General features: G+C 45.3%; 1 protein-coding gene and 1 pseudogene across 2 annotated transcripts in view; both read right to left on the reverse strand.

Annotated features, from left to right (window-relative positions):
- DOCK8 (dedicator of cytokinesis 8) overlaps positions 1–27,854 on the reverse strand; it is a 203,440-nt gene that overhangs the window by 172,967 nt on the left and 2,619 nt on the right. The window lies entirely within an intron of this gene.
- LOC308353593 (importin subunit alpha-1-like) lies at positions 10,202–15,995 on the reverse strand (annotated as a pseudogene). The gene is made up of 2 exons: positions 15,839–15,995; positions 10,202–11,673 (listed from the first exon to the last, which is right to left on the reverse strand). The product of its transcript is annotated as an importin subunit alpha-1-like (transcript).

The following is a 27,854-nucleotide window of genomic DNA, read 5'->3' on the forward strand; positions in this document are numbered from 1 at the left end:
GAGTCTCTTGAGGGCTCTTTTATTATTTTGTTCCTTCGTCTCCTGGAATTCCTAAATAAAACCGTGTTCTCAGCGGACTTCGAGCCCTTATGTCCCCCTCTTGATCCACCTGAATTCCATTAAACTCAACAAACGCTGTTGGGTGCCGTTAATTCAAAGCACCTCGTTTCTCCATTCCGACTTGCGATTTATCCAGATCATTGGTCCTGGGTTTGGCCAGATCCTTGGCCGCTGAGAGGCCACACGCTCTTTTTCCATCCAAGACCGTAGAATAAGGCTATTTGTTTTCGGATCCATGGCCAAGGCAGTGAATTGGCAGCTTGTCTGTGTCTTGGTGAATTACCTTCAGTAAGACCCCCAGAGACTTGTGGGGGTCTTGCCTCTACCCCCCAAGGTGACTACAGCTATGAGGTACAAAAATGCCTTTTACCCTCAGGTGAAATGGGATGATTTTAACCCCCTTCTTTCTTGTCGGTTTCCCCTACCTTAAATTGTGGAACTTACTGGGATGACTGAGAAAGATGCTGTGTGCTCTCGAACCCAGCCTCAGCTTGAGGGGGACAAACATACTAAGCAGAGGCCAGCAAGATCGGCTGCATCTTCCTATTCTTCCGATATTGCATCTGTTCTCAAAGTGTGGTCCCCGACCAGCGACATCAGCATCCCCCAGTAATTCGTTAGAAAAGCAAACGCTTGGGCCCCCACCCAGACCTCCTGAGTCCTAAACACAGGGGTGGGGGGCCACCTTCTGTGTTTTAACAAGGCCTCCAAGTGAGTCTGAGGGACTCTCAAGCCGGAGAACCGATTCTCTGATGTGAGGTGAGAACCTGTAGCTCCACCTGCCATCCTGCCCTTGCCTTCTACTCACCCACCCTCAGACTTTGGACTCCGCCATCTGACCACCTCCCTTAGCCTAACGAACCCTGCCTACCCAGTTAATCTGAAAATCAAGATTCTAACAGACATTCATTGACCAATATTTTTATTTCCTCCTCAGATTTAGCCAAAATATGCCATTTTATACAAACAAATGCACCCCAAAATAACCAAATCCCCAAACCCAAACTATCTCCATTTTTCCCTCAAAATTTATTTAATTGTACATATTTTTAAAGATTTTATTTATTTATTTATTTATTTAAGAGAGAGCGGGTATATGGGGGGAGGGGCAGAGGGAGAAGGAGAGAGAGACTCTTCAAGCAGATTCTGCGCTGAGCGTGGAGCTCAACGTGGGGCTTGATCCCAGGACCCTGAGATCATGACTTGAGTGAAACCAAGAGTAAGATGCTTACCTGACTAAGCAAGCCACCCAGGTGCCCCTCAACATTTATTGTAGATTGGGGGATGCAAACCATGCTTCTTACGCTAGAGAAACTGCATTGTTCCTAAGTCAGGAAGCTACTAATGGCTAACTATTGCTCACTTGAGGAAAGAGCTCTTTAGGGGTGCCCAGGTAGCTCAGTCATTAAGCGTCTGCCTTTGGCTCAGGCCATGATCCCAGGGTTCTGGGATCGAGCCCAACATCGGGCTCCCTGCTCAGTGGGGAGTCGGCTTCTCCCTCTCCCACTCCCCCTGCTTGTGTTCCCTCTATCGCTGTCTCTCTCTCTCTCTCTCTCTCTCTCTCTGTGTCAAATAAATACATAAAATATTTTTCCAAAAAAAAAAAAAAAAAGAAAGCAAAAAGAGCTCTTTAGTGGGGGAGAAGGAGGACTGGTCTATAAGGGGCAATGTTTTGGAGAGCAGATTAGGGAAGCTGTAGAATGAAGAGAATTTCTTAGGAAGACTAGGAAAGAAAGGGGAGACAAAAGCCCAGACGTCTGACCTTGACTTCTTCTTTCAACAAACAATTATTAAGCACCCATCTTGTCAAGGTTCCACAGTGAGAACAGCAGACAAAGGTCCCTGCCCTTAAGAGAAGCTTATATGCCCATGTGCCCTGATGCCCGGGCTTCTGTATTTTGTAAGAAGCTTCCTGATTCTAAACCAAGCGTCACACTAGCCTGTTTCGTGAGACTCCCTGATGCCTTCAGCTCAGGGTCCTGCTGTTTCATGACTGCAGGCCTCTGAGGCAAGAGAACCTTCTGGTGCCTTCACTGGAGGCAGGAGATGGCCAAAATGAGGGAGAATTGTTCAAAAAAGAAAATGGGACCAGACCCCACCTCAACTAACATATTCAGCTAAGAGCAAAGGAAACCTCCCCGAGGCTTCTGAAATGTATGTCCTTATAAGTTCTGAGTATTATACACATTCTGTAAAGCCACACTCGCCCTCACACAGCTCTCCCACGGGATAAGTATATCCCCATTTTCCAGAAAAGGGAAGGGAAGCCGAGAAGACCTGAGGGACTGGAGCCATTTCTGAGGCCTACATAGCTCTGACCTAAGGAGCCCCGTGTCCTCTCCCTGGGGTCTCCCTGGGCTGGATGGGCACATTCCCACCCGCTCAGCTGGAACACTCGTCCTGGTCCAAAAGCCATGCCTCATCCTCTGCCAACATTGGTCAGGAGGCCACCATGTTCTTCATCTTTTCTGTAAATCGTCCTTCCTGCTGGTCTCAGAAAGAGCCTCGTTCTTGTTTTCCATCCACTACAGGCCATAAAAATCCTGATGCTGTATCCTTGGTATCATCTCTACCCAGTTATAAAAATAAGTTCCTTTGCTCCTCCCTTACTAAAGGGTTCGTCACGTGGGGCACCTGGGCGGCCCAGACAGTTAAGCGTCTGCCTTCAGCTCAGGTCGTGATCCCGGAGTCCTGGGATCGAGCCCCACATCGGGCTCTTGGCTCATCAGGGAGTCTGCTTCTCCCTTTCCTTCTGCCCCCCACTTTTGTGCGCTCTCTCTCTCTCTCTCACTCTCTCTCAAATAAACAAAATCTTACTTAAAAAAGACTGTATCTTACTGTTGATTCTGTGGTTCCTATTAAACTAAACTCCTATGCAGTTACCTAATATTAAACACACAAGGAAAATAGCTTTACTTCTCACCATCCACAAGGGAATAACATAAAGCTTTAACTTTCTCCAGTTCCTGAGTACTCCATGTTTTACAAAAATTTGCACTTGAACACAATTCAAAATGTTGGCCGCACCCCCTTTTCTCATGCCTCAGTGTGGAGTTATGATCCCTGAGGGTGTTCAAATCCCTTTGCACCAGGTGACTGTGCACTGAGCACACTGAGGTGACGTTAATACACGGTAATTAACATGAATGAGATTTTAGAAACGAAAAACCTAAAACTGATTTCTGAACTGAAGCTATCGCACATCGGGGGTGCAAAGCCGACACATACAACTCTTCCCGTCACATCCCTTTCGGTCAAGCCCAGGGTCTTCTCCACAAGAAGGCGGTGAACATGTCTCCAACTTTGCTAGTATCTTATTTTGGCATAAATGTAGAACCTTGCGAAGGCCCACCTTGTCTGCCCAGAGCCTCACTGCCTAGGAAGTGAGCAAGACAAGGAGACACGGGCACAGCACTCAGGGAGGGGAAGGGACAAGTCAGAAAACACTCCGCGAGGCTGAACCACTGCCTAAACTGCAAAGATGAGAGGAGAACTCGGTTCTCTTAAGGCCCAAGAAAGTCCATGGCGGTCTTTGCTCCTATAGAAGGTTGCATTAAGGGGCACCTGGGTGGCTCAGTGGGTTAAAGCCGCTGCCTTCGGCTCAGGTCATGATCCCAGTGTCCTGGGATCAAGCCCCGCATCGGGCTCTCTGCTCAGCAGGGAGCCTGCTTCCTCCCTTCTCTCTCTGCCTGCCTCTCTGCCTACTTGTGATCTGTCTGTCAAATAAATAAAATCTAAAAAAAAAAAAAAAAAAAAAAAAGAAGGTTGCATTAAGTACAATCATTAAGTAAGCAGAAATCCGCGCGTTATGATTTAAAGGTGTCGGGAATCCCTGACCTGTGCTTGTAATTCCCACCCCTCTAAAGCATAAAGGAAGTGCTTCACTGGGTTGAATGGTTAGTCACTTGAGAGAATAACACAGAAACGAAATTGGCCGTGGTGTCAGGTCACTGTTCATGTCACCCTGCTTCCGCTAACTGCGTACCGGAGCTCTGAGGAAATGAAGCCCAGACCATCCCACGGGGGGGGGGGGGGCTTAGGAAGATAATGAGTCCCAAAGTGCAATGATGAGAATGGGGTCCAGTCCTTCGCCAGGAGAGACCGAGAGTAAAGAAGGTAAAACCAGGTTTTCACGGCTAATCCCCGACAAATACACTTTTGCCCCAAAGACAGAATAAAGCACTCTGTGCCTTTGAATGCCCTGGGATCAACCTGGCCCCTTTCCGAGTTTTCCATAGACCAGGAAATAACAAGTCAGTTTAAATGCATGTGGGTTATGCATAAAAGTTAACAATAAAGACTGTCCTCATTTAACAAGGAAATCTATATAAGAATTTCTTTTAATAAGCAAATCTAATAAGAAATTATCTTCGGGGTGCCTGAGTGGCTCAGTGGGTTAAAGCCTCTGCCTTCGGCTCAGGTCATGATCTCAGGGTCCTGGGATCGAGCCCCGCATCGGGCTCTCTGCTCAGCAGGGAGCCTGCTTCCCCCTCTCTCTCTGCCTGCCTCTCTGCCTACTTGTGATCTCTCTCTGTCAAATAAATAAATAAAATCTTTTTTTTTAAATAAAATATTTTTTAAAAAAAGGAAATTATCTTCAATGTCTTCATGCTAACTTACACAGTAATCATTTTCCAACAAGCTCGGTTCAAATCCATCTTCATCATCTACTAATTGTACGATCTTAGGCAAATCAGTTAGTTGATCTTGTCAAGCATCGTGGAGCGGGCACAGGTGCGGAAACACACAGACAGGAGGCTGTAGACAGAAGGAGTAAAGGAGTAGAAGCTACAAGTGAGAGGAAGCCATGAAATGGAAAGAGGTCAGCAGGGCGAGCAGGTGAGGAAGGCAGAGCAGGTAGAGAAAAGAAGAAAAGGAGACCCTGAGTCCCAAATTCGTCAGGGTTTAATAACTACCCTTTGCAGATTGTAGGAATTTAGCCCATATTTGGCCCCATAGCTGGGTGCCTTGCACAGTGAGCAACCTGCATGGCCTTACATGGAGGCCTCGGGCCCACGTCTACTCGTGGCAGGGACTGGCACTAATCTTGGCAAACCTGAGATCCCAGACCTGTGTGCAGATGTGAGGGACTGTTGAGCTCCAGACAGAGCTGCAGAATATACCTAGTGCTACTGGAAATTCGGATTTTCATGTGAAACCTGCAGTTTGTAAGTCTTGGCAAAAGAGAGAGAGTGAGAGAGAGAGAGAGAAAGAATTGCCCTTAGATTTGCAGACCCAGTGTGCTGGGTAAGTAGTTTCCTGTTCCCCTTGGTTTATCCTTTAAATAATCCACTATGAACAGAGGTAACCTGACAGTGTCTGTAATTCATAAAACCTGGAAAAGCCCGCTGCTGTAACCAATATTACTCACTCTTAGTACATGCTTACTGTCTGACAGGGACTGTATTAACTGGCCCATTTAATCCTCACAACAACCCCAAGAGGTAGGTATTATTACCTCTGCTTTTCAAATCCAGAACGGTTATGTAACTTGCACCAGAAAGTTGCTATAGGAGTTAAACTTCTGGCATTTTCCCTTTCCGGCAGCTTAGCAGTGGCAAGCTTAACGCGCGAAAGCTTTCCGAAGAAGGATATTAAACTTTACCCTGACTACTGAAAGGAACAGGCTTTGGCTTGTTTTTGAGACTTTGAACTCAGCTCCAACACCATGAATCCTTCCAGGAGTAAGCAGCCTTGGAATATATTCCAAACGTCATTCAAATACCCATACGAGCAACGGGCAAAGGATTTAAGAGCAATTAGGGAAGGGTGAGTTTCCACCAAATACCATTTTCTTCTTGTATGTGCAGTTTTGTCTCTTTAAGTTTCACCAAGGAACAAATCCCAAGCATAATAAAAGTGGAGCTCTTCGAAGTCCAAAATCTGTTCGTGCACCAAATATTTGTCCGGGATGTGGGATGGGGAAGGCAGAAAAGGCACCCAGAACAGAAATTTTTATTTCGGTTTTGATTCCAGCATCATATCCTGTCTTGGCCAGCACCCTCCTTTCCCTGACTCCTTGCTTCTTCCTAGAAACCTGCTCAATTCAGTCCCATCTGAAAAGAAAACCTTCATCGCCAAGCTCTTCTCTCCCCTTGCCCTGACTGCCAAGCCTCTACTTCCTCTCTGCTCCCTTGCCCTGCCCTGAGGAGGTGTCCACCCTCGCCCCTCTGCAGAAGCTGTCCTTGATCTAGCCACTGATGACCTTTCCCTGGGCAATGACTTCTTTCCTGTCCTGTTCTAATTTGACCTTTCTTTGCATCAGACTCTAGTGACCTTCTCCATCTTCATGAAACCCCTCCCTGGGATTATACACATCCTGCCAACTCTCTTTGCCAACTGTCCTCGATTTTGGTTTTGTTTTTTTTTTTTTTAATTGGTTTTCTTACCCTTTGGGTCCTTTAAATGTTGTTTATTCCCCAATGGTGGTACTGGGATAACTCTGGAAATGAGAGGGAAAGGATCACCTAGGTGCGCTCAGTGAGTACATCGTATGCCTAAAATATTAAAGAAAAAAAAGGGGGGGTGGGGAAATCCCAGCAAGGAAAAACCCAATATTATGTGGTATTACAGGATCGTGCAATGAGTCTGCTGTGAATATTTTCTGAAGAGTACCTAGATTATTATAATTGGCCTTTTCTCCAAGGAAATCAGTTGCTTTAATTGTTTCATTCTTTCAAGGGACAATGTCAAAGTTGTTGAGCCCAAAACTGCTCAGTTTGATCATTTAGCTTACATGGAAAATTTTTTCCTAAAGAATGCAGAAAGGAATTTCTATAAAGCAATTAATTTATCCTCTTTTGCCCAGCTGAAAGCAGCAGCAAATGAGCCTGGGCTGTTTCCTGTCAGTTTAATAATAAACAACTCAGCCCTCTCTTGCCCTCACATCTTGAGCTCCATGCCGCTCAAGATACGGTAAATGCTTGTCCAAGACACAGGACAACTTAAAAGATCCTTAGAGTGTGGAATCCTGTTGAGAGGTTCCAATGGTCCCAAGACGTGCTTCCTGCTCATACAGCCTGTGGCCTAAAATAAGGGAGGGGCGCCTGGGTGGCTCAGTGGGTTAAGCCTCTGCCTTCAGCTCAGGCCATGATCTCAGGGTCCTGGGATCGAGCCCCGCATCAGGCTCTCTGCTCAGCGGGGAGCCTGCTTCCTCCTCTCTCTCTCTCTCTCTCTCTCTCTCTGCCTGCCTCTCTGCCTACTTGTGATCTGTCAAATAAATAAATAAAAATTTAAAAAGAAATAAAATAAAAAAAGGGATAGGGACTTTGGGCCAATAGCAACTTCATGGAGTTTTCAGGATGCTATGAATTGTCTCAATGCTATAATTAAAAGTAACAGCATGTTCTCTGAAAGGCCAAAATTAACATGGCAGACTCGATACACTCACACCGACCAGGCATGGAAAAAAAAGGTTTGATATTGTGTTTTAAACATTTTTAAGGAAAATGTACTGAGGCTGTCCAATGGGAGCTGACAACCATCTAAAACATCACTGACTTTTCTCTTGCATTTACCTTTGGAAGGGACAAGCTGTGGTCAGAGGCAGGCTACGTGTTGGGTGGAGGCTTGTCTCTGTGCTGCTTTAGAGAGCCTACGGTTGGAGAGAATTCACCATGGCAAATTTGGGATGATGTGAACACTCTGGTGAAGGAAGATCTGTCCCCAAAAGGTCATGCCATAGGGCTAGCTCTGGACTTGAAAGCTGGTCATTCTTGGCCCCAAGATCCTGGGCATCTTCCCCACAGTCCTTTCCCTGGGCCTTCACCCCATCTTGGGAGCTCTTAGACAGGAAGGGTAGTTACAGCAGAAATAGCAGTTACAAAGACAACCAGGCTTCAAGCGAGAAAGGAGAAGTTGGGGCATCGCTTTCCTCCCTGCTCTGTGTAATCCTTCTCCGGTAAGTCCGCATTTGGTGCCTGTACCCAACTCTGGAACCCAGGCTGAGGTAGCAAGATCGGGCCACAAATGCCCATCTGTTAAGGTGATGATGTTTGTGGAAAGTCCGTACTTTCCAGAGTTAGTTCTGCTTCCTCGGACAGCAACCCTGCATTTAGCTCAGTCAAAATGCGGCTAAGTCTATGAGTAATAACACCCTGAGTCCATACCAGCCCAAACCAATTCATGTTGAAGAATGCATCAGCCGGCGGCCGGTTTGGAAGGTGGTTGGGGGAAAAGAAAGGTACAGTTAGAACCCCTGGAGACCATGTCTGGACGAGAATCCCAGAACATTCTGGAAATGGGTGGAGCCAAAGAGGGAAGGGAATTGGAAGGTGGAGGGGGTCTAAAGGCAACATGACTTACGTCCCGATTTTCTTCAGGCTCTGATATTTGAATCAGATAAAAGAAAAAAGAGAGAGCTCTTTACATAGGTGAATGGTGTTTCTTTGAAAGGAAGAAGTGATATTGACCAAATAAATCTGGTAAATGAACCAGGCCATATGATGATAGAAAATTCAGTGTTGGAGACCAAAGAACAGGGCGATGTTAATGGTTTCTTTAAAAAGTGCATACCCAGGTGGCTCAGTCCGTTAAGCATCTGACTCTTGATTTCGGCTCAGGTCATGATCTCAGGTTCCTGAGACAGAGCCTTGCATGAGGTCTGCTTGTCCCTTCTCTCTCTTTCTCTCTCTCATAAATAAGTAAAATCTTTAAAAAATTAAAAATTTAAAAAAGATGCATACCAAGGAGAGTATAGGGAAAAATAACCAAACAACTGATGAGTCCTTCTGGGGCTCCAGGGACACAAGCCCGAGGTAGAGCCTGAGTGTGGATGTACAGAACACCTCAGTGTTGGCGGAACCCAGCAGAGACATCTCAAATGAGGTGTTTCACTGCTTGTTACACCAAAATGTGGAGAGGTCATCTTCCAACATCCCAAACATTCTCCTCCTTTCCTTCTGAAAATCAAGTTTCATGCGTTCTATCCCTGAGCTGATTAAGTCTCTGAAGGCAGGGCAGTGTTTTTAGGATATCCACCCTAGTTTTAGTGCTTTTGGGGCAGGGGAGTTAGAATTTTTAAGTTTGAGGGGCGCCAGTGGGTTAAGCCTCTGCCTTCAGCTCAGGTCATGATCTCAGGATCATGGGATCAAGCCCGGCATCATCGGGTTCTCTGCTCGGCAGGGAGCCTGCTTTCCCCTCTCTCTCTTCCTGCCTCTCTACCTGCTTGTGATCTCTGTCTGTCAAACAGATAAACAAGTACAATCTTTAAAAAAAAAAAAAAAAGAATTTTTAAGTTTGAAAATGCATCTCTATTCATAGCTAATTCCAGAGGAAAACTGAGTCAGTGTTGGCCATTCTAATAGGAAGATTAGAAAACCAACCCCATAAAAGGGTACGTGCGCGGTGATGAAGGGATCTACCACAGAGTTTTCAGACGTGGGAAGGTCACGTGTAATTGTATTTAGAGTGGAGACGGTCCATCTCTCTTGAAAGCTAATCTGCTTGCCCATCTGAGGCAAAACTAAACATATCATGGCATATGGAAAAAACAATCTCAACAAATTCCACGGCCGGGCCACAGTGAGAACTGATGTGGGCAGGCGAGCCGGCTTGCTGGCAGCAGGGGCTGGCGATGACAAGAAGCAAGGGGTTAACCACATGGATCTGGCCTTAGCTGGGTTTCCTACACCTGGGTTTCCAGCACTGCCTTACCACTCACAACTGCTTAACCTGAGCCAGCCTCTCTTTCCAAATCCACACCTTGGGATCAGAAGAACACCCTTCACCTGTTAGCCTATTACAAGAACTATAGAATTATAACAACATAATTTAATACTAGAAGACATAATTATATGCATATGAATATATAATAATACATGCAGTTACATGCATGGGAAGGACATAGCAGGTGTCCATAAGTACAAGAATTAATATTGGGGGTTTTTTTAAAGATTTTTTTTAAAGGTGGAATTTAATCTTTATTTAAGAATACTGCAAGAGAGAAGATTCAACATAGAAATAAGAAACCCACTGAGAGGAGGAGCTCTGTACAGTTTGTACAGTCTAGAACTGGTCAAGTAGATCTTCGTTGTAAAAGGTGCTGCAATAACAAACCACGGTTTCTTAGCGAAGAAACCGTAAGACAAACTCCTACCAAACAGAGCACACAACAAACCACGTTCTGCCTCAGCTGTACAAGCTAAAAGTTAAGGGTCCCAGGAGTGCCACCCTGAACTTGGAACGGAGAGCCTTCAGAGACAGTTTCTGGCACAACCTTCCGATCTCCCTCTTCCTCTACAGAGAAATCCTTCTCAATCAAGGTTAAGGAAGCTTTGTACACTGACTGATTTTTGTGGTTTGGCAGAGCTTCCATTCGGTCCAAACCTCCACATTCTTCCATCATTATATTGTCTCCATGTCACCTAGTTTCTCAGCAGCCCATACAGCTTCATTTTGAGTCTTGAAATCTGCCTCGGCGAGAACACCAACGAGGAAGGGGACTAATCCGTGATTCACAACTTGCTGTGTCTGGTCCTGGTGGCCGGCTGTGGTGTTTGACACTGTCCATGTAGTTTCCTTCTCAGGATTGGCTGGACAGTTTGTTAGCAGGCTGGGAAAGGCAGCAAGCCCTCCCGCATCTATTAGCACCTGGGTGTGTTCATCTGTCCCACGGACAGTATTTCCTATGGCTCTTAAGGCAGGAGTCACAATGGGCAATTCAGTAGCTCCTAGAAGCTTCCCAAACTGGGGCACAACTCCGGTTTCCACAACCATTTCAGACCATTCATTTGGACCATCAGGAAGGTAGGAAATGGCCCAGCAGGGATCTGCTAGTATTTCTGGATCATCGTGATGCGGGAGACCAAGTGAGGTAGGAAGAATCAGCTCACGAGCATCTTGGGGGTGCAGGACTCTTGTTACAACAAAGGCTTGAAAGTGTCCAGGTAAGGTTAGGTACTTAACCATAAGGCTAAAGATGACATGTCAGGAACTGCAAGGAGAGCCAATAGCGGGTCAATTGCACCGTGCTTGATAACCAAGTCTCAAAAAACCAAACCGTCACCGGCAATGTTTCCTAGAGCCCCCACAGCTTGTTCAACGATGTGGGCATGGGAAGATGCCAACGGAGGAATGAATGCTGGGAGAGCACCTCCATCTACCGAAGCCTTGGTCGGTTCTGATGTCCCGGAAGCAATGGTAGTGAGAGCTCGACAGATTCAAGCTGAATGGGACTACAGTCAGTTCTGCCCAAGAAGGACACAAATTTTGGAATCAAAACAGCCCGGATTAGGGCATCGGTGTGTGGGGGGGGGGGCTGTTCTTCCCTAGAAAGCAGTTTCCTAGCAACCTGAGCAGCCCAGAGCTGGCTTTCCAATTTGTTGCTATGTATGCCTTTGACAATGTCATCAACCGACCAATTTACGGTGCCCTGGTTGTTGTGGTTTTCCTGCAGTGCTGAGGGAGCGTCATCAGGAAATCAGCTTACGCTTCCCCTTTTCAGCATCTGGTCAACCTTCTTAGCTTTCCTCAACTCCACATGAACTGTTCAGCACCACCTCATTTCTGTACCGTCTTTCCCCTTGTTCTTGAATCTGTTAAGCTGAGCAGCTGGTGAATTAACATTCTTGTTGGTCATGGTTATGAGAGAAAGGGAGAAGGTTACACGGCCAGCTCAGTCTTCTACAGGAAGTGGTCCAGGGCGGGCCAGCGCGGGTCAGCTGTCCTCAGAACATCCACCATGGATCACCCCAAGGATGGCATGGCTAAAGATTTTATGTATTTATTTATTTGAGAGAGAGAGAGAAGAGGGAGACCGAGTGATGGGGGTGGGGAGAAAAAAGGAGAAGCAGATTCCCTGCTGAGCAGGAAGTCTGACGTGGGGCTCAATCCCACGATCATGACTTGAGCCAAAGGCAGATGTTTAGCCAACTGAGTCACCCAGGCACCCCCAAATGTCAGATTTAAACGTAAATAGCATATAACTCTGGCAATAAAAAAGAAAGCGTACATAATAAATTATTTTTTCCAGGTGATCTCATATGTTTATATAATTATATTCTCTTCAAGAAAATATGCATTTAACTGGCTCAAGAGGGCCAGTTTATAGGTTCTTGATGCAGCTGGAAATGTTGGTAACTAATATCAGCATACAGATACACTCAAATAGAACTGAGATTATCCAGAAAAGCATTCACTTAAAAACTGGCTACAAGGAAACTTCATGAATTAATAGTATTTGTCCAAACCAAATTTATCTTTGGGTTCATTGACTCAATCACAATAACGGTTTCAGTTCAATCTTTTGAGGTTGATTTTTTACTTGAAGTTGCCTACAAAAGATTGACCTTACCTGTTTGTACCTATTTGAACATAAACCATCTTTTGGTACTTCCCCCTTAGAATTAAGGCAAAGTTCAGGAATGCCATCATTTTCAAGGATTTTAACATTTCCTTCTAAAGACAGATGTCACACAAAACCTTCCAGAAAGACAACTGGGCAGCTATATAAATCACTGAATAATCTTTGAGTCTGTGGTTCATTTTCCAGCATTTATCCTGAAGAATCATTCAAGATGGAAAAAAAAATTACAATCTATCTTCACAATGAAATGTTATGCATTCATTTAGAAATGTCATGTGAGAATATTTAGTGACATGAAAAGTTCATAATATATTTTTAAATTAAAAAGCAGGTTACAAAATAGTCTATAAGTCTGCTTCCAATTTTGTAGAAAATATGCAGGTAATTGTGTGAAAAAATACATATATATATCAAGCTATTAAAAGTGACAAACTTTTGGTCAAAGAACTAGAAATTATTTATTTATTTATTTATTTGAGAAAGAGAGAGAGCAAGCAGGGAGGGGGAAGGGGCAGAAGGAGAGAGAGAATCTTAAGCAGGTTCCACTCTCAGCCCAGAGCCTGATGCAGGGGTTGAATCTCATGACCCTGAGATCAAGACCTGAACCAAAATCAAGAGTCAGACACTTAACTGGCTAAGCCACCCAGGCACCCCCTAGAAATAATTTATATTTTAAAAATATTTGCTTCATGGGGCGCCTGGTGGCTTAGTGGGTTAAAGCATCTGCCTTCGTCTCAGGTCATGATCCCAGGGTCCTGGGATTGAGCCCCGCATCAGGATCTCTGCTCAGCAGGGAGCCTGCTTCCCTTCCTCTCTCTCTGCTTGCCTCTCTGCCTACTTGTGATCTCTGTCAAATAAATAAATAAAATCTTTTAAAAATATATTTTAAAAATATTTGCTTCATGTGCATTCCTGCTTTTTCTATAATTTGCACATATAGCTTTAGTCATAAGAAGCCATCTTTCACTTAAGGAAAGTCTAGGAAACAGGTCTGAGGTCTCCAATCTGTAACTCTAGCCACTAGTCTTCAGGATGAACCACATCTTCTCTGAACGGCTCTGCCTTCTCATCTTTCTTCCCCATCTCTCATATGAAACATCCCTGGTGATCACAGGATAGGCCTTACCTAAGTGGCTCTACCGTTCCCTCTGCAGACTTTCAGAACTGCCCTGAATTTCCACAGAAGTTACTTTTTGGAAAAGGCAACAGTGTGTGTCTACCACCTCTTTCGGTTTTCAGAAGATGTGAGGTCATGGGGAAATTTAAGGTCCAAATTTCCCCTTGGCCTTTACATCTCTTTCCATTTGAGTGAGCTACAATGTGTGTGTGGTGTGTACGTGTGTGCATGTGTACATGTGCGTGCGTGTTCTGGGGGACAGGCTTTGTAAATGGATGGAAACCTGACTTTATGTTGTGGTGGTGGCTGTTTTTAACATTTCTCTACCCTTTGTGTTTGCTGTTTTTTCACTTCGTCCGTACTCACTCTTAGTTTTCTTTTCTGAGCACCTTCCTAGCTGGAGACCTGGTTGCAGGTATATCAACAGGACACGTTGACTAATCACAGAAACGTGGCACTCATTCACATTTTATTAATGTGTCATTAATATGTGTGTTGTGCTCTTTGACTTATGTACCATTGTCCTAGAGATTATATCATTTGACCCAACGACATAGGTGTTATTCTATTTTACAGGTGAAAAACCTTAAGATTCAGGGAAATTAAGGAACTTTCACAAGATGCTCGCACCGAGAATCAGTGAAGGGGAGCAGGAATCAGATTTGTTTGCCTCCCCCAAGTTTCTGACTTGAAGGTCTACGCTCTCTTCTTCCTACAGGGAGGGCTTTCTGGGTTGTTTATTCCTGCAAATGATAACGTGAATGAGAAGACTGATTTCACAGGTTACTAAAATGATTAAAAGGCAAATAAAACAAGAGGATTCCTCAAACCCAAAGTAAGCCAGGCACAAAAAGCAAAGCGACTCAGCTTCTCATCAAAATTCTGTCACAGAGGGGAGCTGGGACCATCACAAGGTTACCCCTCAAGTGGGAGTGAATGTTTTAGAATGCTTCTTTCTCTTAGATAACATCTTATTTCCTGTCAAATAAAAAATTCTCATTTAATCACTCAAAAGCTTTTAAAAATATCTTAATCTTCGGGTTTTTCCTCAAATGCTTTTTAAATGCTTGTTCTCAGAAAAAAAAAAAAAGTGCTGAGCAACTTGGCTCCTTTCCAATCTGTGGGGTTTCTAGAAAAGATATGCTTTCACATGGTACTTATAGTGTCCTCAATTTCAATGAGATTTTAAGTTGTTTTTCTTTTTCCTACTGTCAGCCACCCTGCCTTAAAGGATGGGTATGTCTTGCATTCTGAGTGGTTCCATCTGGAATCTCAGGTGCTTAGCTATAGACATTTGGATATTGCTTCTCTGGTTGTCTCCACACCCATATCCCTATGACTTAGACCACATGGTCTTCTTCTATCTGCCAAAAGCACAGCAAACCAGGCCTATCCTTATATTTATTGACATTTGGTTAACGGCCCCTCCTTTGTGACTGGGACCCTGTGACAGAGATGGCTCCCTGACCCCCGAAGATTCATGTTCCCCATTCCCAGGGAGGATCTGTTGCTGGCAAGTGACTACCAGACAAAAACCATATTCACCAGCCCTCAGCAAGGCCTTGTAAGTAGTCCTAACCATGGAATGTGAGCAGAAGAGATGTGAACCACTTTTAAGTTGAGGTATTGAATGATTAGCTACAAAGTCTTTCACTGCCTCTTCATCTTGGCCATTGGCTGAATGATAACAGAGTAACCTAAAAGTTACACGATGGCCCAGCTGTAACATCGAAGCTGCCTGGGTCTCAGAGCCGCTGCTTAGAGGAGAGCCACCTAAACTGTGTCCATCTGTGACATAAAAGAAATGTTTGTCGGGTGATTCCACTGAGATTTTGGGACTACTTGTTATGACAGCTCTTTTACCCTGATCATACTGGACCTGTAAGCCCAGAAAACCCTCCTCATGAGGCCTACTTCATTAGGTCTGGATCATCCCTCCTCATTAGGATCCTGGAATTCGATGAGCCTGAATCTGACACAAGTATTAATGGGTTGGAGGTGGCACGATGCTACCACGGAAGTCCTGTCACTAATTCATGCCCACTGCAACTTGGGGGGAGGGGGACTATGCCTGAGACCGCTAATTGACTATCAATAGCCATTATCCCCTTCCTTCTAACTCAACCTAGGTTTTGTTGGAGGTGGCAATGTGCTAGGCCACTAAAAACTGCATTTCCCAACCTCTCTTGTAGGTACATGGATCTCACCAAATGTGATAGATAGCAAATGTCCAATTTCCAGTTTCTGGGAAAGTTCCTTAAAGGGGAGCAATATTAGCCAACATGCCTCTCTGGACTTCTGTCCTCTTCCTGTCCTCAATATTTTCCCAGTGCGTCGAGTTTCAAGAGCCACCTTACGACCACGAGCATGAGAGTCACACACTAAGGAAGATGGGACAGAAAGACACAAGGTCTCCAGTGGCATCCCGGGCTCCCCTACCAAGTCTGGATTGCCAACTACTGCAGCAGCTAAAAGCAATCCTAGCTGTGATCCTTCGGACACAGCCCACGTCATGTATCGTCTTGACAGGCTGGTCCTTCTGCCTCCCTTGCTGTGTTCTCTTCTTCTACTCACCTTAATTCTTCCCAGCCAGGACTTACAGTGGACCACCGAATCTCTAAGCCCATAGAATAAAGAGCTCGCTGACCCTGTTTCTAGTCATTAGCCTCAAATACTGCTCCTTGGAGTGACACCTGGGAATTTCCAGCACCCTGTCTCCTTAGTATCCTCCCACTGCTGCTTCGCCTCTGCTCCAGACAGCTCTGCCATCTCGGCTCCATCGATGTAATTATGGGATTTAAAAGAAACCCAAGAAGTTATTAAGTTCATTCACCTGCCTCCAGGCAGGGCTGTGATTAGCTCTTCCAGACATAGAGCTGACTTCCATGGGCCAGAGAAGTCTCTCACAAAGCATGACTCACTGGTAACTTTGAAGGAGTCCATTAAATCTGTTCTCAGTTTCCCAGCCAGTGAAATGGGTATTGTGATGTGAGCAGGGAATGACAAGACCTTCTGCTGAAATCCATGGGGTTTAAAGCGGAATATGATTGCTTGCTTTCTTCCGTGCTGTAAAAGACGAAAATGGCCAAACACACCACACCTCCTCCCATTGAGAGTGCGGGTCTATCTCCCCACCCATTAAAGCTCGGTGGCCTTGCAACTTGTTTGAACCAACCAATGTGGTGGGAGGAATGTTGCATGAGCTCTAAACTCAGCCTCCAGGAGCCTTGTGGCTTCCACCGTCCTCCTCTTAGAAAGCTCCCTCGACCCCAGAAGGAAGAGCGAGCCGGACTCCTGGAGGATAAGGACCGTGTGAAGAGCGACAGCAGCACCATGGCCCCCAACTTGTGAGTGAGGCTATCACAGACATCCCATTTCAATCAAGCCATCAGATAATGGCAGCCACACCAATGACCACAGCGAGACCAGCAGAGCAGCCCCGCTGAGCCCAACCCGAGCTGCCAACCCACAGAATCATGAGAAACAAGAAACTGCTGTTGCTTTAAGTCAATAAGCTTTGGGGTAATGTATTGGTTTCCCAGGCTGCCATGACATATTGCCACAAACCCAGTGCTATGTATCCCCTCGCTGTTCCGGAAAGGCGAGGTCCAAAATCAAGGTGTCGGCAGGACCATGCTCCAGCTCTGATGCTCAAGGGAAGAAACCTTCCTTGATTCCCTGTCTTCTGGGGGTTTCCGGCAGATTCGCGTTCCCTGGCTTGTGGAGGTGTGACTCCCATCTCCGCCTCTGTCTTCACGTGGCCTGTGTGTGTGTGTCCGTGGCTCTGTGGCTCGTCTTATAAGGATGACACCGATTAGATGTGGGGCCCCCTTTAATACAGTATGACCTCATCTTAGCTTATATCTGCAGAGACCCTCTTTCCAAAACAAGATGGCATTCGCAGGTACCAGGGCTCAGGAATCTTTGGGGAGAGACACAATTCAACCCACAACACGTGGTTTGTTAGGGAGCAAAATAGAACTGATCCTGGTGCTGCTTCCTATAATTTTTGTCCTTCAAGCACAGAAACATAAAGATAATAAAATAGAAAGGATTTTCAGTTCTGAAAGATAACACCTGACAGTGTCTAGACAGTTTCAGAATCTCCCCGCAAGAGAACAGATGAACAGAATATTGTATTTATCGTTAAGGGTCTCAGCAGTGGCACAAAGCAACATTTTTTATCTATCAGGCAGTATCGGACCTTATCTTTATCCACGTGTTAAGACTCACTTTTTTTTATATTTATTTTTTATTTGACAGACAGAGATCACAAGTAGGCAGAGAGGCAGGCAGAGAGAGAGGAGGAAGCAGGCTCCCGGCTGAACAGAGAACCCGATGTGGGGCTCGATCCCGGGACCCTGAGATCATGACCTGAGCCGAAGGCAGAGGCTTAACCCACTGAGCCACCCAGGCGCCCCCCACGTGTTAAGACTCATTTTATTGGAATGAAACCTACGTGCGCTTTCCCTCTCCGGTCAGAGCATGCTCTGTCCAGCACGCGTGTGACATCTGCGCCAGAGTCAAAGGTCTGTTGGAACCTTCTGGTTACCGATGTCCCACTTTCCCTTCTGCCTCGTCCGAACCTTTTAAAGCTACCAGCTTCCTCCATTTCCCCTGCCCTGACTCCCCTCCAACCCTCTGAAATCTGACTTCCTTCCCCACAGCTCCACTAAAACTGCCGTTTCAGACCTTTATGCTGAGCACCAGCAAGGCAAACCCAATGGCTCTTCCTTTGTCCTCTGACCTTTCGAATGGCCCTACTATCTCACTTTCCTAGCACTACACGGTCTGCCAGGTCTGAGCCCAATTCCTCTTCCTCTCTTTTTGTAGCTTTTCCTTCTTATACCAACTGGCAGGGGCTCATGCCCCCGGCCCATTATTTTCCTTTTCCCACTACATTTTCCCACCTTCACTGATGACTTCCTAATTAATAAGTTCCATCCTGTCCTCTCATGCAACCTCCAAGACTACATCCCTATAAGATATGTTGTATATTTGATGCTTCTCTGTACGGATCAGAGTAGGCTTGGTCATGCTGTCATATCAAATAGTCCAGAAATCTTCGTGGCTTGTAACTACAAAGACCTTCAGAGAGCAAGCGCGGCCCTCCCCTGACTGTCTTGACTCCAGGGCATAGGCTACGGACCCTTCTGGAACATGACTGGTGGTGCAGAACAAGGAAAAGAGGACATGGCAAAGGCCAGCCTGGATCCTGAAGTTTCACCTCCGAGTGACCACATCACCTTCAGTAAGGTGAAAAGTAAAATCCTCACGCAGGGCAGGATGCCTAACGACACATCAGCGTGCAGCCTCCTATGTTCTCTTAAGCAAAAACTCTCCGGGAGAAGTACCAAATCAGCCACCCAAAACTTACTCGGATTCCAGGTTTTCATAATGACTCATTGCCACCATCCTTATCCAGTTTCCCCCGAATGGAAACCTTGGCGTTATCTCTTTTAGAAATCTCACCTTTCCCAGTTACAAAAATTTGTAGGAAAATTTGGAAAATATACATGCCATGCAAACACATGCTTCACATGCCAGGAAACAAGAATCATCAGTCATACAACTAACTCCCCAGGTGTAACACTGATAACCCATCCACATATGTCCTTCTGGTCTCCTTATCATATGCATTGATCTGTTATGTCTACAAGGAGATATATACATATTTATTTTTCAATAAGAATGATTTCATACCATACACGCAGCTCTGTGGCTATCAAAATCTATCAAGATAATTGCAATATTTTCTTTTCTCCCGTTTTGAAAAATAGCATGGTAATGACTTGCAAATGTAAATACCCAGCTCTGACCTCTCTCCTGAGTCTCAGATTTCTAAATAAACCTACATAATAGGAAATTTCCTACTACTATATTCCCTACATAGTAGAAAATTCCATTTGCATTGTTCATATCTATCTTAGACTTAATATGCCTCCAACTAAACTCTTGATTCACCCTGAAAGCCTGCTCCTCACCCAGTCTTTTCAATTTCTGTGCAAAACATCCATGTCCTGGGGCGGCTGCGTGGCTCATTGGGTTAAAAGCCTCTGCCTTCCATTCAGGTCATGGTCCCAGGGTCCTGGGATCGAGCCCCGCATCGGGCTCTCTGCTCAGCGGGGAGCCTGCTTCCTCCTCTCTCTCTGCCTGCCTCTCTGCCTACTTGTGATCTCTGTCAAATAAAAAATAAAATCTTAAAAAAAAAAAAGCATCCGTGTCCACCCAGAACTCCGACCCCAGAGACATGGTGATTTCCCTTTTTCTCCCACTGTTCCCGGACCACAGCTAATCCACCTGCTCAATCTCCAAGCTGTATCTCTGGCCTGACGGCCCTCTCCCCTGCGGCCCCAGCTGCCACCACCACCGGTCCCCTAGAACCTGACTCCTCGTTCCCATCCTTTGCTTCTCTGTGGGGAAGCCAGAGCGCACTTTTAAACAAAAGTCAACTGAGTCACGCTTCTGTTCCAGAAACCTTCCCACTGCACTGGGAGTAATACTTAAACTCTCCCCACGACTTGTAAGGATTTGGTTGCTGCCTGCTTTTCTCCTCTTCTGTCCCACTCTCCCTTCACCGGCTCTACTCCAGACACACGGGCTCTTTCTTCTCCTCCAGCACACCAGACTTACTCTCACTCCAGCCACGGCCCTCGCTGATTCCCCCGCCCAGTCCCAGGCCCCGTCACTGACCCACTCGGGGAGGCCTCCCTCGTCCGTTCTTTTGAGGTACCCACACTCTCCACACGGCTCTTGAGCATTCTCCGCATAGCACTCATTTTATCCGTATTTCCTTGCTTCTTTCCTGCCTTACCTTATGATCTTCCCACTGGAAAATGACCTCTTTTATTTTTTTTTTATTAAAGGTTTTATTTATTTTATTCGGAGAGAGAGCAAGTGTGTGAGAGGGGGTGGGGCAGAGGAGAGGGAAAGAGAATGTCAAGTAGACTTTGTGCTGAGTGCAGGACTGATGCAAGGCTCTATCTCATGACCCTGAGATCACAACCCAGGCCGAAATCAAGAGTCCAAGAGTCGGTCACTGTACCAACTGAGCCACCCAGGCACCCCTGGAAAATGACTTCTTATAGAACAAGAACCTTGTCTGTCTTGCTCGTGGCCCTATCCTTGACCCTTAAAACACTGCCAGGCACACAGCAGGCTATAGTCAATGTTCATGACACGAACTAATGAGTAATTATTTAGGTGCTTCTCAAGTCCAGTTGGTTTCCTTTGAAGTATCTGGGGACCCAGTCCCCTCTCAGTCCTTTCTCGTGACCAGAGCCTAATCCCAGACCTCATCACCTCACCATGGGGATGACTGCAGCTCCCTCCAGATCTATCTCACTGAGCTCCCCCTACCCTACCCATTCCGCTCCTGGTTGGCCAGTTAATCTCCCCATTACACCAGTTTCATCTGTCACTCCCTTCCCCATGCCTCCGGGCCTGGCTGAACCCCTCCGGGGCTGGTGGAATTCCCTCCACCCCGCCCGGGCTTCTGTCAACACTCTGGCCCTGCTCCCCACCCAGCCACAAGAACTCCACCTCCTGCGTTCTCCTATGTCAAGCTGCTCACTCCCGCTGAGTTCTGGGGAGCAGATACTGGTTGCTGTTTTTTCCCTCCTCACACTGCCTAGAGAAAGTTAAAGACAATTAAAAAAAAAAAAAAAACTCTTGTGAGTTGAACAAAGTGATTGGCGAGCGAGCCACACACAACAGGTAAAGTGGAAACCCCCTGGAAAGGGATAGCGTGAGAGCAGGCAGCGATGTGGAACAAAAGAGGGCAATACTAGGAGGTCAAGCAACCCAGTGAGAACCTCAACAGGGAGGCGACAATCTTGTTCCCGCAGAGAACAGATGACCGGCCACTGCCTTGAAACATGTCTGTGAACTCGCAGGAGAAGGTACATTTTCAGTGGACTTTGAGCCTGATGTTTTCTGCGAGCAGAAAGGAAAGCAGACGGTCATGCTGGTGCAAATCCCTGCCCGGTGACGAGCACCCCAGAGGCAGCTCTGGTTGGACTCCCCAGGGACCTGGGACCCCAGGGGGAAGGGCTATTGTCTTGGTGAGAGCTCAACTTCTCTTGAGTTCTTAAGGACAGCGCCAAGAACCCAAGGCAGACAGCTCAAACACTTCTACCACAGAAGGGGTTTTCTGGGTACAGACTGCTGCCCTGTGACCTGTGCCCTGTATAGCGGCAAGTCAAAGCGGTGATTTGGAGGACAGACCTGCTCTCTATGGCAGTTCTTCCCATTTTTTCTCACGGGAGGTCTGGTGCCCCAGGGGACTACATCTCCCTGTTCAAACAGGGGAGAATCCAGCCCGACAGTGCAGTCCTACCCATGCCAGAGAAGCCACACACTTCTTAGCAAACACCACACTCTCTTTTGCTAATCTACCTACTTTCTCTAATCAAATGTCCAGGCAATGAGGCAGACTCTTTATTCTATGTTTTAAAAACCATATTACTGGGGCACCTGGGTGGCTCAGTTGGCTAAGGGTCTGCCTTCAGCTCAGGTCATGATCCCGGGGTCTTGGGATCGAGCCCCATGTCTGGATTCCTGCTCAGCGGGGAATCTGCTTCTCCCTCTCCCTCTCCCTTGGCCCCTAACCCTGCTACGCTCTCCCTGTCTCTCAAATAAATTTAAAAAATAAGATCTTTAAAAAGTGACATATTATTTAAAAATAAACATGTTATCAACTCAACTCCTTATCTCAGGTCAAATGCAAATCATCAGATGGAGAAAAAAAAATTTTTTTTAAATTTCCTGGCTTTTCCAGGAAATGAATAATGTGACTATAGTGTAAGGAGTGATTGAAAAAAGCATGACCAGACTGTACACATCTAAATAGCTGTCGTTGGTTGTTTCTTTTTTCTTTTTTTTTTAATATTATATTTATTTATTTGACAGACAGAGATCACAAGCAGGCAGAGAGGCAGGCAGAGAGAGAGGAGGAAGCAGGCTCCCTGCTGAGCAGAGAACCCGATGTGGGGCTCGATCCCAGGACCCTGAGATCATGACCTGAGCCAAAGGCAGAGGCTTTAACCCACTGAGCCACCCAGGCGCACCTCATTGGTTGTTTCTTACAACGTCACCCAAGAAGGAACGTGCAGTCTATTCTGATAGAGCGGTCTTCCTGAATCACCTTCGGAGCTCTTCTTGGCAACTGCTTTCACAGTTACTTGAAGAAGCCGCTAAAAACCAGCTCCGTGATTCTACAGTCATATCTTTCCATTAATTCAAACTGAGATCATCTAATTTCACAGACCTGATTAAATGCTAATGCCTTTGGCTCATGCCAGAAACCACACAATATATCATTTATGGATGTGTGCCCATGTGCGTACACACACATACACACACTAAAAGTACAACTTGGTGGTAGTGCTGGGCTCTGGAGGAGCAAAAGAAAGAATGGGATGGGAGAGCAGAATACGGGGCCTTCAGATTTATCTTTAATGTCCTTTTTTTTCATTTAGCAATATCTAAGACAGAAGTCACAAATGTTGGGACACCTGGGTGGTTCATTCAGTTAAGGGCCCGCCTCCTGGTCTCAGCTCTGATCATGATCTCAGGGTCATGAGATGGAGCCCCGAATGGAGCCTACTTAAAAAAAAAAAAAAGTGGGGACGCCTGGGTGGTTCAGTGGGTTAAGCCTCTGCCTTCGATTCAAGTCATGGTCTTAGGGTCCTGGGATCGAGCCCCGCATTGGGATCCCTGCTAAGCAGGGAGCCTGCTTCCCACTCTCTCTCTGCCTACTTGTGATCTCTCTCTCTGTCAAATAAATAAATAAATAAAAAATTTTTAAGTGACCAAAAGTTCACATTTGTTCAATGTGTTCAGCAGGCCCTGGGGTACCTGCCATGTTACCATCTCTCTGTATTTGCTACATTTTTGAAACTTTCCAAGTAAGGGAAAAAGCAGATTCTCCATCAAGGGAAAAAGATTTCATGCCAGTGAGCTTATTTTTTAGAATAAATGTACTCCAAACTTTGAGAGCCATTCTTAAAGGACCTCCAAGAATGTTCTAGATGGATTCTGAGAATAAGCAGCACGAAGCCAAAATGACCACTTTAAAAGCACAATGCCCCAAAGGGCAAGGCTAGGAGGCAAAGGAAGTCTCCCTCCTTTCCCAGTCCATAATCTTGGGTCAATGTCCTTGTTCCTTGCAGGCAAGGCCACGACCTCCATGACCTGCTTAGAACAGAGTAAGGTCGTTAGCTGGAGTGCATTCATGAATATGCTCTCAAATTTACGGGCCTAGGATTTGCAAAGCCTCCCAACTCATCCATGCACCAGAAAGTCTATAGATGGGAGAAAGAAGTTGATCACAGTTCTGCATTTCTTGATCTAGTTCCGTCTAGCCTGAATACCATTAGGTAACCTGTTCCCTATTTTTATCTTTGACCTCCTGCATAGGAAGAACAATAAATTTTATCCTTCGGATGATAAGAGCACTTGAGAAGCCTCTGGACGTTTCTGAGCAGAGCGACACTAACATGCTGTATAAACATAAAGTCAATCCCAGAGCCAGAGGGACCCAAAAAAGTGTGGAAGAAGGCCAGTCTGTGCACACCTGGATCCAAAAGGAAACACAGTGAGTGACGTCATCTGGATCGTATTTGTGATAGACAGGGATTTTGATTCCCTACTGCCATTTCACCTCAAAGAGCAAGCGTTTATGCAAAGGACAGGTAGATCAGATTAGATTGGGACGGCAGAAAGTGAGTGAAAGTGTGACAACTAGAATCTAAAAGAGAATGAAGAAAGTTAAGTTGCTAGAACAATCTACTTTTATCATTAACCCCCCTATTCAGCCAACAAAGGCAGAAACCAAAGAAGATGCAGGTTACCACCTCTTTAGTTGTCTATCAGACAAAAGAAGAAGGTGAAATGTATGACCATTTTAATCCCGGAAGCATGACTTCAGAGGTCACGCAGGGATCTGGCAGAGACGTTCAACAGGAAGAAGTAAGAGACATTGAAGGGCAGGGGTCAAGCTTGCAAATAAAGATTTAAAAGGATGATAAAACCCACCAGGGGTGTGAATGTGAGGAAATGAACTTTCTTCAGGCTAGGGGGCTAGGGGAAGCATAAGTAACTGTAACTTTTAGGGGAGACAATTTGTCCGTGTGTATCAAAAGCTTAAAAAAAGTTTCTTTCCTTTGACAAGGCAAGGCCACTTCCAGAATTTTTAAGGTAGCACTAACACATCAAGAAGTATGTTCAAGACATTCCATCAACCTCCGTCCGTTGCTGTGAAAAACTGGAAACTCTCTTGAGGCACAATAACAGAAAATGAATTCAATAAATCAGCGTCCATGCAGTCAGGGCAGTTTTACAGGGCCTTATGCAAATGATAGCATAGATCTACATTGACTGACAGGGAGAGTTGTTCAGGGTATTTTAAATTAAAAAAAAAAAAAAAAAGCCCTAAAGCAGCATGCACAATACGATCTTATTTTTGTAAAAAATGGGAGGATATACATGCAAAGGTTAGCAGCAGTGATTTATGGGTGGTCGACATTTTTGCTTACTTGCTTCCTATTTCTGATGTTGAACATGGATGAAAAGAACAGAGGGCAGGGGAAGCTCTGTTTCTGCCACCACTAATCCTGCTTTTTTGGTCTTGCTTCTGATCCGAATGCAATAAGACATGATATTCTACGCCAACTTTATCAATTTGTTTGATTTCACCAAACGCGGGCGTACAGATGCCTTCATGTGCACTTTCAGAAATTTCAGCCTGTTTTTAGTCTGCGTGTCCCCAAGCTGTCCAAACTGTGCGAACTCCAGAAGCAGAGGGACCACACTTGCCACAACCGTATAAATGTGTGCATTTCCCTAGACCCTAGAGAACACTCGTGGCCGCCGGTTGCTAACAAATTAGACTAGACACTTGTGGGAACCGACAAAGTACATTCTGTTGCTTTAACCCTTTCGTACTGACCAAAACATAATAAGCTCCTGATCATTTGCCACTGAAAAGAACTAAGAGCTCCCGTTCTTAGCCTTCTTCGGCAAGAAGTCTGACCATCACATCCCTGCCTCCTCACAATCCCTGTTAAACAAGAGGACGGGAAGACGGGGAGCTCGTCACATGTCCCCATTCCACCACTAGCTCTGTCTGGGGAGCTGAGATGGGAGACCCAGGTCCCTGGAGCTCCACCTCTCCCCCCAGGTGACGCAATTATATTTGCTTTCCCCAGGTAACCACATGATGCAATTATACGTCTATGTTCCATGGGGAAGTGAACGGTGGCTCGGCACATGCATGTGAACTCTCAGAGCTCAGAGAACTCCAGAGGAGGGACATGTCACCCTGGCAGAAGGTTCTTTCATTTGCACTTGACGCCCAAAGTTCAAGGAGCTGTCCCAAGAACGTGGAAGAAAGTGATTCGGAAAGTGAAAGACCAAAATCCTGAAAAGCCTAAAGCCTCGTGTGTTGGCCGTTGGTCTAGAACATGTCTGACAAATCAAGCAGTTCCAGAAAACACCAAGACTCCGCTCCGTCTTCACTAGTAGCAAACAGCACTGTTTCCCTGCTGACATGCATTTAAACATAGATTTCTACGCCTATGCTATCTTCATAGACAAAATAGATCTCTATACCTTCATCTTGTTCTAGTCCTGATGCCCCAAATCATTGGGATTCTTGAATGCAATGTTTTCGCGGTTCCTTGTTTTTATCTTCCATAAAATAATGGTGATTATTTTGTCCCTGTTCTACAACAGTACAATGTAGATAGATAAAGTTCTTAGCACAATGCCTGGCACATAGCGAGCAGTGAATAAACATTACTTATTTTATTATTATCTTAAAATAAAACTGAGATGACAGCATGCGATAGAGATTAAAGGACAGGATTTTGAAGCCAGGCTGCCTGCATTTGAACCCCAGCTCTGCCCTTCGTTAGCTATTTTGTGACTTTAGACAATTTTTAGGACTTCTCTGTACTCAGTTTCTCCATGTGTAAAATGGAGGTAAAAATTATTCATAACTCATAGGGTAAATGAATCATAATGTGCCAAGATTTAAACTGCCATACAGTAGCCATGTCATAAGTATAAGCTGTTATTATTTATTCCTTTCAATCCTGAGTGTCCAGAAGATCCTTTATGTCTTTTCTGCTTTCTGACTTTTGCTCTCTTTACCCAGAGTCCTTATTTTACTTTAATTCGTGCCACATTCTATATATCTCTTCTGTGTGTGTGAAAGAAAACCAGATTTCGCTTAAGGAATTTTCAAAATATTAATAATAATTTTTATGATCTATGGAAGCACTAAATGCCAGGAAAGAAGAAGGGTAGTTAATAAGACTTGGTGCTCATACAAGGACTGTATTATGACATTTAAGGCAGCGGTGTTTGAAACCCCAAATGCAAACATTACCATGAATTTCTTAACCTATTCCTTCTTTTGTGCACAGGAATTCAGCCGCAATTACATAGAAAGGAAGATGAGTACGTGACACTTATACAAAATTAAATTTTACTTCTCCAGCTCAGATCTTTTCCCCTGTATCTCCCTGAGACACGGGTTCTAGAGAAATGTTTAACTGTAACGAGTCATTCAATTGCATCATACAATTTTACTTTGTGCTCAAAACAAAACAGAAAAACCTATAGGATGGGACTCTCTACCAACATGTGGATTTCCAAAATACGGGAATTTAGGCTTCATCAGAGCCTGGGAGAGCCATGGCAATCGTGGGGGATGGGCACTGGTGGGTGTTCCCAGGTTCCTATTTTGCTTTGGCCCTGCCCCTAAACTGAGCAATGTCGCTTACAGGAAACCACAGAATTTGGGAACAGTGGGGGACACTCGTTTCCCACTATGAGTTAGTATGCTCACTCTTTCCTGAGGTTGGTGTGGGCAGAACTGAGCTCTTTACAGATAAAAATTTTAATATATCAGATTTGAACATTTCCATAACAGGAAGCATGCTGATTTTACCCCCTCCCCAAGAAACATTTTTCAAGGGATAGTTCATCTCATTCTGAATAGAAAGGTGAAAAAATAGGGACTTCTAATAGGAACCCATGCTAAAAGTAGGGAGGGCCATATTTCAACACTGAGTAGGCATGCAAGGGAAAACATTCTCTTTTCCAACTGCAAAATTGCAAAATGTCACATTGGTGGTGTAAAAAACCGATCAGAACACAGAAAAGTTTGTCAGGGCTGCTAATGAGATGATAGTTTTTTAAAAAAAGTAATTCCCTGCTTGCTTTTATGGGGAATTTTCATGGCTCATGCATCCAGATAGCACATATGCCCAATTAAGAGCACAGTTACTGGAGTAGTTTGTAATCTCTACTACTGTTGCTTGCGTGGCCTTGACCAAATCACATGGCCTTTTGCAAACTGCCTCT

This window comes from Martes martes (genome assembly GCF_963455335.1).
Source record: "Martes martes genome assembly, chromosome: 12".
Classification (NCBI taxonomy): domain Eukaryota; kingdom Metazoa; phylum Chordata; class Mammalia; order Carnivora; family Mustelidae; genus Martes; species Martes martes.